Consider the following 11918-nt stretch of genomic DNA (forward strand, 5'->3'; position numbering starts at 1 on the left):
TCTGCACTGAGAAGTCTATGGAGAGAGCAGAGACTTTTATTTTTTTTAATAATTAATTCTGATGACCACATACTTCTGAAAGCCAAAGTAATATATTTACAAGACCACAAAAAAAAAACAACCCTGAATGTCCCCTGTATTGTTCCTGTGCAGCAATGTATCAACCTGTGTGCAGTGAATCACTGGTGGGCCATAAATTATGAAATGTTGCAAATGCAGAACATTATGAAAAAATCACAAACCTCCCTGCAATACAGGAAACGAAGAAGATTTGGCAAAAATAAACGTAACAAACATTGAATATTTGCCAGCTTTTATTTGATTGAGGATGGAAACCCTCATGTGAGCATTGCAAAAATGATGTGTGGATCGTTTTCAATAAAATTAGACTATCCTCAGATGATTTTGAAGACTTAGGTGGTCTTTTGATGAATAAAGGTTGTAGAGCTCCAGTAGATATCACGAAGGGTAGCCTTGCCCAGCTGTGCACAGGAGTTTGCCCCATTCAGATCCTGCCACATCTGCCACAGAGGGCTGATGTTGGGATGAGAGGGATACATTAAAGAGCAGACTGTTAAACACAAAGCTGCTGAATTTATTTGTTGCCCTAGTTTGTCCTCAATATGGCACAATTTAGTTTAGCTGACTGAAAAGGCCATAAGCAGCCTTAAGCAATACCCATGCGAGAAGATTCAGTAATTAGCTGGGCAAATATACTAGGTACACAAAATATATTATGCAAAAAAATACACTTGCATAACTACTAGTAAGAGCTGGTTATGGTTTTTATTCTCTTTCTTATTAATATGTTGCTAATAAGATTTTCTCTATTAAGAACATTCAGAGAAAGTCTGTACAATTTCATACCTTTAACAGTTGTCCATGGTCCCATTTTGAAAGCTCTTAATTTTTCACAGTGAAACCCATAAGGCTTTGCAAACAGAAGAAGAGACTAAATTAAGAGAAATATTTGTTTACTCGAGTGTACTAACAGTACAAAGATCTGCATTTGATTAAGGGAAATCATTAACAGGTTGTTCAATATTACAAGAATGAATGCATTAGATCATATAGATAGTACACCTATAGACAATAATTAAAAATTACTAACTCCATAGTTTGTTCCTTTATTTTTACTAATACAGAAATTTAACCTTCACTTTAAGCATGTTTTATGTAGCAAAAGGGTTTAATATAAATAAGGACTCAGATGAAATATAAAGCCGCTTGAATTCTGCAAAATTCTTTTACAAATAGTCATACTGCAGACCACCGCTCACTTACACCAAACACTCGCCTTAATTAGCTCTTCTGTAGATCTGCATCAGGGGAGCTTTTGCACAAACCTTTGACAAAAGATGATTCCTCACACAAAAATAGGCATTGCGCCTGAGGAAAGAGCACATTCATCCCTAAGTAAGGTTGGCTCTCTACTGGCTGGGTAACATTTCTTCCCTTAAAGAGAGTCTCCTCTACTAAGCCTGTGCTAAGGGACAATCAGCTGCATCTCCAGACGCAGGACAGGAGATAGGCAACACTATCACGAGCATTCAAAGGCGGAGTGCGCAGACGAATACTTGGGAGAAAACGCCTAATCCAGCTTACCACTGGCAGTGGCAATGCTACGGCGTCGCGAAGAGGTGGGTGTGAAAATGGTGCGGGTTTGTCCATGGCTAGCCTGTGAAAAGAAAAAAAGAACTAAAAATCCTGAGAGATTCACCCACAAGGAACTGCTCAACCTATTCTGCCCAGTAATACACCTGTCTCCACTTCAACCTCTGTATAAAAACATATGAGTAAAGCAAGTATGCCAAGTGCTCCGTTTCCATAACATCCTGCTCCGGAAATTACCGTTCCACCCCAAAACTGCAAGTAATAAGACACAAATGGAAAGTCCTGTGCCCTGGCCAGCTTTCAAAAAAGTGGCCCATTTTAACTGACCTCTCTTTGAATTGTTATCAGAGGGGCAACTTCGATATGCCATAACCTCACAAAGTCCAGATTTGACAAAACACTCCAGAAGAAAATACTGTCTTCTGGCCATTTAACAGCTCCCTTAGATAATTTGGAAATGACTTTTGCTTACATGGCACTGCAAAACCCATGTAAAATTCCTTTACATGGGATCATGTAAAGATTAGTCTCATGGAGGGTTAAAGCTGAGAGACATGGGGGTCAAAAATAATCTTAAATCTTTAAAAAATGCAGCTATAAGACATTAAAGTAACTCTGTTTACAATAATGTGAAGCAACTACTTGACCGTGGTTCCTTGGCTTCAGTGGCACAAAGGTAGTAAAATATGACTGAGTGACTTCTATGCCCAGCTACCATTCTGGGAGGAAAATTTTTCCCCATGGTTGTTTCCTTTTCAGACACCTCTCTATAGATCCAGCTTCTGACTTGTATCATTTACAGACACAGCAATTTCATACCAAAAACATAAGACTTCAGAGCTGGGCAGTGCAACCCATTCATCACACAGCCCCCGTCTGCTGGCGCGCAGATATCCACGCAGCCCAGCCAACCTGATATCGAACCATTTGAATTAATGTGGTTTGACTGCCTGTCTGCCAAGTATTGCAGTCATAAGCCTTCATCCGAAGAGCCATAAGTGGAGAAGACTAACTGGATCAAATTCCATTTGTCTCTAAAGGATGTTTTCCAGCCTACAAGATACCTCACCCACAAAGGACAGAAATCTGAGCATCTGTAAAAACTACCATATACAGTAGGCTGAAATGCATATACATACATATATATATATATATTTAAAAAAAAAAAAAAAAAAAAAAGATTGTGACGTTTCCTCTTTGTTGGAAGGGGCCTGATTGTAAAGATAAATAGGGGAAACTGAGATTACCAGGATGAGACTGGCAATCAGGGAGAGGAACCCAGGGAGCTGGAGGCTCCCGGCTCAGTGCAGAAACACAGCCCAGCACTTGGTCTTTATTTGGAGCCTGCCTGAACTATGTGACATTCTCTCACCTGAAGCAGTGTATTAGAAACTGAATAATTCCCTTCCTAACATTTAGGAACAGAGTAAGAACAGACTTCCTCATAGTATTTCAAAACTTCTGCTCCTCAGACTGGCCATAAAATGTAAAGATAGAAAATTTCCCTCTGGGAAAACATTTGGAGCTTTTTTCCATTCTGTCCTGCTCTTCCTTGCCCCCTCAGACTGCTCACCAAAAACTCCCATATGCAGGTCTGTTTATCTACCAGTGCACTCAGCAGTCAGCATTTTGTCTCTGGCATCACTAGTTCATGCGTATTATGGTCAATTTTGGAATCTTTATTAAGTTATATTGTTACCATATAAAACTGATGGCAGACACTGTCCAAAAGGCTTTTTTTTTACATTATTTCTCTCCGATTAAAAAGAATGCCAGTGTGAATGACACGTTTAATAATTGATGATTACTTTATCTAATGCTAGTGCTGAATGTGGCAGGGGACTTCTCTGCACCTCCTCATCATCCCTTCTTCCAGAGCTTGACTCTCTATTGCAGGCTTGCCTAACATTTGAATTTCATCTGGCTGCAATACAATTTTTATTAAACTTTAGTCTGGTGGGGGACAGGGATTAAGTACTGAAAATCTCATGCATTCCTTCTTGCTGCTCTTGCATGCATTTATAAGCAAGATAGAGGAATTGTGATTCCTTTCAATTTCCTTTTTTGACGGGGAAATAGAAAGAAAAGAAGAAGGTAGCACAGACTGTCCTGGCCATTATTGGTATCAAAGGGATTAAACATGACTTGCTTGCTGTGCCTTGTGATTTTGATTGCAAGGATATTGTTTAGCTTCAGGAATAACACTATTTTTATCAGTTTTTTTAGGCTTTCGAATGAGTTGAAGCCAAAACTCATTTTCTATTGGAATTGCTGAAAGTCTTTGCCCCTTCTGGCTGCCTTCTGCATGAGAGTCTAAACATCCCCACAGCATGGTCAAATACTCTTCCTTGAAAGGTGCCCAAAGCACTATCCAGGCTTGTGACGTAGTAATACATCAGATAGAACTTGCTGGTATTTTTGATAATGCGGATACTTTTTCAACAAAACTGACTTAAATGCATGTCTTTTTTATATTTCAAATTACATCTCTCAATATACAACAAAAGGGGCTAATTTTAGATTTCAAATTCAGGCTTCCTCTGACATGATTTTTTTTCACCTACTTCTTCTGGGAAAAAAAAAGGATAAAGTTGCAAGGAAGGAAAGACTTTTTGGTTTCTCCTTTGCTCTTCCACACAGTAGATGCACCCTAACACTCATCTTTGTAGTCTTCGTCAGTGCCAAGGGTACTTCACCTGTCACACCTCTCTCTCTTCCTGAATAGTCCCTTAAGTTGGGGTTTTCACTAAAAAATTACTTCACAGGAGAATGACATTCAGATGTGCTGTCAGCAGTACCCTCGAGGCAGCAGCAGAGAACCAGTCCAGGGTACAGCACCCATGCATGTACGGATGAACTGCGATACTCTGTGCGGTACAAGAGGAGGAGTCCTAAATGTTTGGGTTTATATGCAAACTCTTTAAATTAACATGATCTCTTTCAGGCTGTAATACAATGAAGAAAAGGTTACATCCTTGTGGCAGGCTGGCAGGTTGTGAACACTTCCCTGGGGAGTTACATCTAGAAGAAGATATACAGTCAAGTTTATAACAGGCAGCATTTGGTATGGATCCACTCCATAATCTTGCTGTCAAATTTTCATTACAATAACTACTGTCCATAAGCAGTGATGCCAAAACCAGTGGTCTGCCAGAATAATAATCACAATAGCTAGCTTTAGGACTGTAAATTTAATGGGCTACTTTGCAATACAACGATGGCTGTAACAAGAATACTGACCAGACTACACAGTGACTGAAGATTGAAATGATAAAACTTTACAAGCATTTACAAGTTTACAGATCCACAAAAGAAAAAAAAAACTTTATTCTGGTTGTAAAGTCCTCTACTGAAGATATATATACGAATTACTTTGCTGTCTATCATGATCTACTGTGTATTACATTATTTCACATGGCAAAAACAAAGAGAGGTTGTAATACATATGCAGTATTGACAGCTTCTGTTTGCATAAGAGTATTATTACATTATTACTGTTATTGCTACTGCTACTAACCCTCTGTATACAATATATCCTAAAATCGACCAACAAAAGGAAAGGAGAAATTCAATAGCTCAGTAAACTGGAAATTTTTCATGCAAGGTGAGCTCTAACCATAATCACCCTTACTTGTTGAAACATAGCAGTCAGTTCACTGAGTTATGAGTGAAATCACATCACAGAACCACAGAATCAGAGGGTGGTTGAGGTTGGAAGGGACCTCTGGAGATCATCTAGTCCAAACCCCTGCTCAAGCAGGATCATCTAGAGCACATTGCACAGGATCATGTCCTGGTGGGCTTTAAATATCTCCGGAGAAGAAGACTCCACAACCTCTCTGGGCAACCTGTGCCAGTGCTCTCTCACTCTCACAGGAAAGGGTAAATTTCCTCATACTCAGGCGGAACCTCCTCAGTTTCGGCCCCTTGCTTCTTGTCCTGTTGCTGGCCACCACTGAAAGAGTCCAGCCCCATCCCTTCCTTAAGGCATTTGCAGACATTGATAAGATCCCCCCCTTAGTCTTCTCTTCTCCAGGCTGAACAGGCCCAGCTCTCACAGCTGTTCCTCACAGGGTAGATGCTCTGGTCCTCTAATCATCTTCGTAGCCCTACGCTGGACTCTCTCCAGTAGCTCCATGTCTCTCTTGTACTGGGGAGACCATAACTGGACACAGTGCTCCAGATGTAGCCTCACCAGGGCTGAGCAGAGGGGCAGGATCACCTCCCTCCACCTGCTGGCAACACTCTTCCTAATGCACTCCAGGATACCATTGGCCATCTTGGGGCCACAAGGGCACATTGCTGGCTTTTGATCAACTTGTCATTCACCAGCACTCCCAGGTCCTTCTCTGCAGAGCTGCTCTCCAGAAGGTTGGCCCCCAGCCTGTACTCGTGCTATGGGGTTATTCCTCCCTAGGTGCAGGACTCTGCACTTGCCCTTGTTGAACCTCATGAGGTTCCTCTCTGCCCAGCTCTCCAGCCTGTCCAGGTCTCTCTGAATGGCAGCACAGCCCCCAGGTGTGTCAGCCACTCCTCCCAGCTTGTTACCATCAGCAAACTTGCTGAGGAGGCACTCCGTCCCCTCATCCAGGTCACTGATGAAAAAGTTAAACAAATAAGTTGAACATCATTACTTTTCATTTTTTTATTTACCAAAATCTGAAGGAGGTCCTTAGAATGAAATAGGATTGCCTCCCTTTCCATGGAATATATCACTATCCTGCTTTTTTTTCTTTTTAAATAAAATACAACTACTGAAAATTGAAATGTTTAATTTGTATTTTCCAACTAGAGAGGCAAGTCATGTGTAGGTCTTTCAGTATTTGAGTGAAACAATAAAAGGAATATTATGTATTATAAAGCTATCAGTGTTCTCTGTTGCAATGCAGTTGCATTTTTAACTATCCTATAATCCACTGTTAAGATTTTTCCCCCTTAACAAGTTATTACCCTTGCCTTCAGCAATCTAGTAGTTTTGCAGGGCAGCAGTAGATTGAATATGACTCTGTAAGCAGGTCCTTCACGCGTCGCCTGTGCCTGACGTGGCATCGCAGCCAGGGCGAGCGGTGAGACCCGGTGTGCTTGCAGCACGGTGCAGAGTCACGGCTGGAAGCGCTAAACTATACCACAAGCGGTACTGCTGCCTCGGAAATACTTGTGTTTGGACACCAACTTGATATGGTGGGGAACAGCTTAGTCAAAATGCCACTTTTGTATAAAATATATGAAGTTTGTTATGAGCAATTGTAAAATTCTATAACATCTGTGAATTATTTAAACTCTGAACATGGCTACAGATTTTTACACTGTCATTCTTACATAATTTCCTGAGGTCAATATTAACAATGTGCAAGATGACAGAAACTGTTTTTAAGTCACTGAACGTAGCTGCATTTTATTGCTTGAAACATTTTTCTACACTGAGTGGCTCATAAAGCAGGTGATTAAATCCAGAAGAGACAAGATGTTACCTGTCTTTAATAATTTAAAACAAATCATATTATTAAAGTGACCTATTATGACAGATCAGATTAGGTGCATATTCTGTTATGATGCTATGAAAATGTTATGACATCTTCAGAAACATCCTCTATACAATCCTTAAACATTTACTTAAATTTTATAGGGAAACATCATTTTGCCTGGCTCTGCTAATAAAGCAGCAGCTCTAGAAGGGGCTGATGGAGAGACAGCGAGTGCTTGTTACCCCCCATTTCCCCTGCTAAAGCCAGGCAGGGCTTGCACTGATCTGCACAAATCTGATCTTTAAAATCACAAATTTGCACAAATCTGATTTTTAAAAATGTTTTGTGGGGCCTCATAGACAGACTCACAATAATTTCACCATAGTGATTTTGAAAAATTAGAGAACACTTACCCAGCAATTTTGAGCAATCTGCTAGCTTGCCCACAGGAAAGAGGGGGAAATAAATTTTATAGGCTATTGAAAAAAGCTGTTTCAGGCAACTATCCCACAGATTTTCACAGCAGGTGAATGCAGTTGAAGTACAGTGTGGGAAATTGCCTCTTTCACCTGCACAGTGTTTTGTTTAAATGCTTGCGTGCTCTACAATAACAAAACGGGTAGCGTTATCAGCTGGCTCAAAGCAAAACAAACCAAATTTGTGCCTTCTGCAATTCTTCTGAAGACAGCAGCACTCTTCAAGGGAGCCTTCGTCCAGTTTCCTGCTTTTCCGTTTGCTATCTGGGTGTTTATTCCTCTGTACACAAGATGGTTAAAACAGCAACCCAGTCCAACCGAGGGCAGCTTTGACCCGGCAGTTCCCACTCTACCACCAAGTCCCTCGCCATCTAACCACAGATGCACACCACAGGATCAAAGTGGCGACACCACAGATGTAGATAACATGATAACGCGATACTAGAGAAAACAGCCTCATATCCTAAATACAGTCCTTATCAAAATGGGCAATTTGTGCATATCTTACAGTTAAATGGGTTCTGCTGATTTTTTAGAGAGAATTTCCCCTATTAAAGGGTTAGAGAGAACCAGACTGAATATTACACACTCTCAGACAGCTAAGCCCAGTCCCAAAGCGGTAAGCACTCTGCTTTTGCATGAGCGGTCCTGAAAGCAGGAACGCCATCCATGGATACCACCAGCCGTTTGCAGGTCTCCCAGGCCAGGACACCAGGCACCCCAGCAAGCCCAGGCTGTCCCAGCGTGTGGGAAGACAAGACTCTGCCACGTCCCTGGGGCAGGCGTGTGCCGCTAACGCAGGAGCCGTCCGCTGCAAGGCTGGCAGGGATGGGATTTCAAAAGGAGAAGGGAAAGCCACATGCTCAGCTTGAGCAAAGCTCGTGTAGCTCTTAGGACTGGGTAGAATAACAGCAGAGCATAGAGATGGAGGCAGTTTTCTACAGAAATTCAACCAGATGAGACCATTTTTGGCTCAGCCCCCATCCTGAGGCTTACTGTAAAATAAACAGATGGAGACCAAAGGGCCACCAACCTGAAGGCAACATCCAGCCTGGCATTTCTTCTGCACAAGACATAAATTTTGTACAATCCCTGGCTGAGACTGGTGTCTGGATAAGAGGCTGAAACTGAGTCCGCACACTTCCGAGTGCAGTCCAAGCACTGCATCTGACAGACTGGGTGTCTGCCTCCAAATCCAACGTCACCTGGCAGCATTCTTCCAAAAGTCTTGACTTCAAAGACACAACGTTTTTATGTCAAATTTAATAACTTTCCAAACATTTCATAACCCACTTCAATTCAAAAGACCTATGCTTGGACCACAGCATTTCAAGCAGACAGATATCCAAAATACTTTTTTTTTGTCCCTGAGTAGTTTTAAATCATAGCCAGCTACTTAAATATCAAATTGAAAAATGACATTTTGCTTCTGAGCTGCTTGATCATAGTATAATCTAGCTCATTCCTACAAAGCTGAAAGGTGTCTTCAGATTTCAGTTTAAAATTAGATTGTGGACCACATTCCCTACTGAGGAAATGTCCAAAATGGTATAACACACTGTATGATATTACTTCAAGTCCAATATGTACAAACTCACTTCCACCTACTTAAACCCCCCCAAACCACAGCATGAATGCCAAGGAGGGGGAATAAGGTACAAGCTAAATTAGGGCACAGATAACACCTTTAGCTTACATCATCTTCATCTCTTCTGTGTGTACGTTACAGATCAACAGAGTGGGTGTAAATAGCTCTAAGAATGTGAAAGTCTATTTATAAAGATTATATCGACTCTGTCTAATAGCAAAATATGCTTCAACTACTGCTTAGCACAAACAATAAGACAAGATTTTATTACAGAGGGAGCAGATACTGACTCTGCTTATGTTGTCCACATTTCCATCACAGGATTCTTGTGCCTTCTCATTTTGTTTGTTTGCTTGAGGGAATGTGTTTTCCTTTTTAAGACCCTCACTATTTTCAGTAGTTTTGAGACACTTGGGAGCACCATCTGGGTGATCATGTGCCTTTTTCTCTTTTTTTCACTCTTACCAAATTTTGTTCAGGTTTAGTAATTTTTAAAGCATTTTATAATCCATCTGTTTCCCATCCCTCATTTACATTCTGCAGGACAATGTTGACAGCCTGCCAAAGTGCCTTGGCACAGACATCTGCAAGGCCAGGATTTGTAGCCACATGTAAATGTTTGTAAAGCTTGAGTTGCCAGTCTTCTGAGAGCCTCAACATTTTGCTTTGGTGTGAATTGAGAGGTACAAAAATAATAACAAATCCTCTGTCACCCACTTCTCAAGTCAAGAAGCCACTCCAGTAAGTCAAATGGTTTTGACCTCATTCCAGCTATGGAAAGCACCGTGCACAGAAGTTTTTTGTGTTGGAAACGAGCAAGGCCATGCTATGTACGGCCTTGTGCCGCTTTGTGGCCGGGCGTCCCACCGGCTGCTCAGGGAGAAAATGAGCTCAGCCGCAGGCAGCAGGGCAAGGTGAAGCTCACGGCAGGCTACACACGACCTGTCCTGAGCTGCGATCTTACCAAAGTTAAGAGAATTACAAGCCATGAAGTTTGTTGGATTTCATAACCATTTGCGAAGGGTACAGCAGGGAAAAAAACATGTCTAATCACAAGATATGGTAAGCGTATTTTTACGCCTTACATGGCGTATAGGATAAGCAAATGACACATATGATAAGGAAAAGAGCCCATGGTGTGCTAAGGGGGAGGTGGAAGCCCAACAGGACCGTTCTGGACCCAGCAAACCAGCGCTGAGCAGCGCTGCCTGCACACAGTTCAGAGAGTAGCTGTGACCTGCTGGCTGAAATAAACCTTGTTTCACAGCGTGTTTATTGTCTGTATCATCTCTCCCTCCTCCTGTTTCTGGCCGTGACTTGGGAGATTCTTCAAAACTACATAAAAATATATACCTAACGGACAGCTCTTGAGCATTACTGATGCCTGTAGGTAAACAGCATTAGTTACAATCAGAAACTCCTCTAAGACAATGCTTGAGACGAGCAGCTTCCTTGCCCTTCTCTTTCCCCACATTTAGGATACAGTTTTAACTGTTGATGGCAACATCATTTCAGGATAAGTGGGTCCTTTGGGACAGTATCTTGTGCTTGTGCTGTTTCCCTCACATTCAGATTAAAACTTCCATCCCAGCACAACAATTTTGCTGTGAAAGTATGACGGGTATGACAGCTTTTAGATTTTGCAGAGCCCCACTAGAACTGATCCAGTGCTTCACAATAGGCATTTTTCTTCATTTCCTCCAGCCATATTTGAAGAGGTAATAGCCTCTCAAATTCTTTAAAATGCTTCCCTGAGCATCCAAGAAACAGAAATTCATTCCTAGCATCATTTTGGTTTCTTCTCTCTGAAGGGTGAATTTTTTGGTTATGTGTTTTAATATAAGATTCACAATGTTGCCCTGAGCAATGCTTAGAAAAAAGACATTTGAAAGTGCAGATTCTAAAGAGTAGATTTTTAACTAAGAGGACCTGGGGAGGGAGGCTGGGAAACCGGCCTGGGGGGTTGTTTTTGCTGTTGTTTTTACCAGATCTATAGCATGTTTTTTTATCAGGATAGGAATGCCAGGAAAAAATGGGGCAGGGGGTAAATGTTTCCAGAGGAAGACTTTTATTTAAACAGGTGAAATTACACAGTCATAAAGCCCATTTTACTCTTTGCACTAATAAAGATTATACCAGCACGTGTCCTTCCCTTCCTCCTACCCCCTTCCTCTCCTCTGTCCCCACCAGAAGAGTTTGCCAGTGTAAGTGTGCTGGGATAGCTCTGCCAATACATCCTTTCAGATGTATGTTCATACCCTAATTCAGCCTGGACTGGAGCCACAGAGCATATGAAATTCTAAGTTATGAGACCTTCTTCTGGTTTTACTGCAGTCTAAAGAAACATTTTTAAGGGCAGAAAAATGTTAAAGCATCTCTATCTATACCTGTCCTTGGGATTAACAATTGACTCAAGTTGTTAAAACTCAATTTTCTGCATTCTGTTTGAGGCATAAAAGCTTTTACTTGCCAGTTGGATTTTTCTTTATTCATTGCTTGAGCTTCCATAGGCCTTTTAAAACTGAAATGAAGCTTTCTAAAATGTGAGGAGGATGCTCGTTAGTGGAGCAAATCCAATACTGCAATGAGCCACAAATATTGATTTGATATAGAACTGATTCCTTCTTTTAAAAGCACTAAATCCTCTGTTTGTTTGTTTTTTGTTTAATCTTGGTGGAAATCAAATTAGGAGTGCGAAAACTACAGCACAGAAACAAAATGCCCCATCTTTGAAAGCCGATTGTTTCTTCCCCGAATTACAGAATCTAAACTGGG

The 11918-nt window shown here is 41.3% G+C and overlaps 1 long non-coding RNA gene across 1 annotated transcript; it reads right to left on the minus strand.

Annotated features, from left to right (window-relative positions):
• Nucleotides 1-449: 449 nt before the first annotated feature.
• On the minus strand, nucleotides 450-1680 carry LOC146585731 (uncharacterized). The gene is made up of 3 exons (XR_014897936.1): nucleotides 1606-1680; nucleotides 868-931; nucleotides 450-534 (listed from the first exon to the last, which is right to left on the minus strand). It is a non-coding gene; the product is annotated as an uncharacterized LOC146585731 (long non-coding RNA).
• Between the last annotated feature and the right edge of the window lie 10238 nt (nucleotides 1681-11918).

Source organism: Rhea americana, unplaced genomic scaffold, assembly GCF_003343005.1.
Source record: "Rhea americana isolate MKP2758 unplaced genomic scaffold, rheAme1 scaffold_77, whole genome shotgun sequence".
In the NCBI taxonomy this organism is placed as follows: Eukaryota; Metazoa; Chordata; class Aves; order Rheiformes; family Rheidae; genus Rhea; species Rhea americana.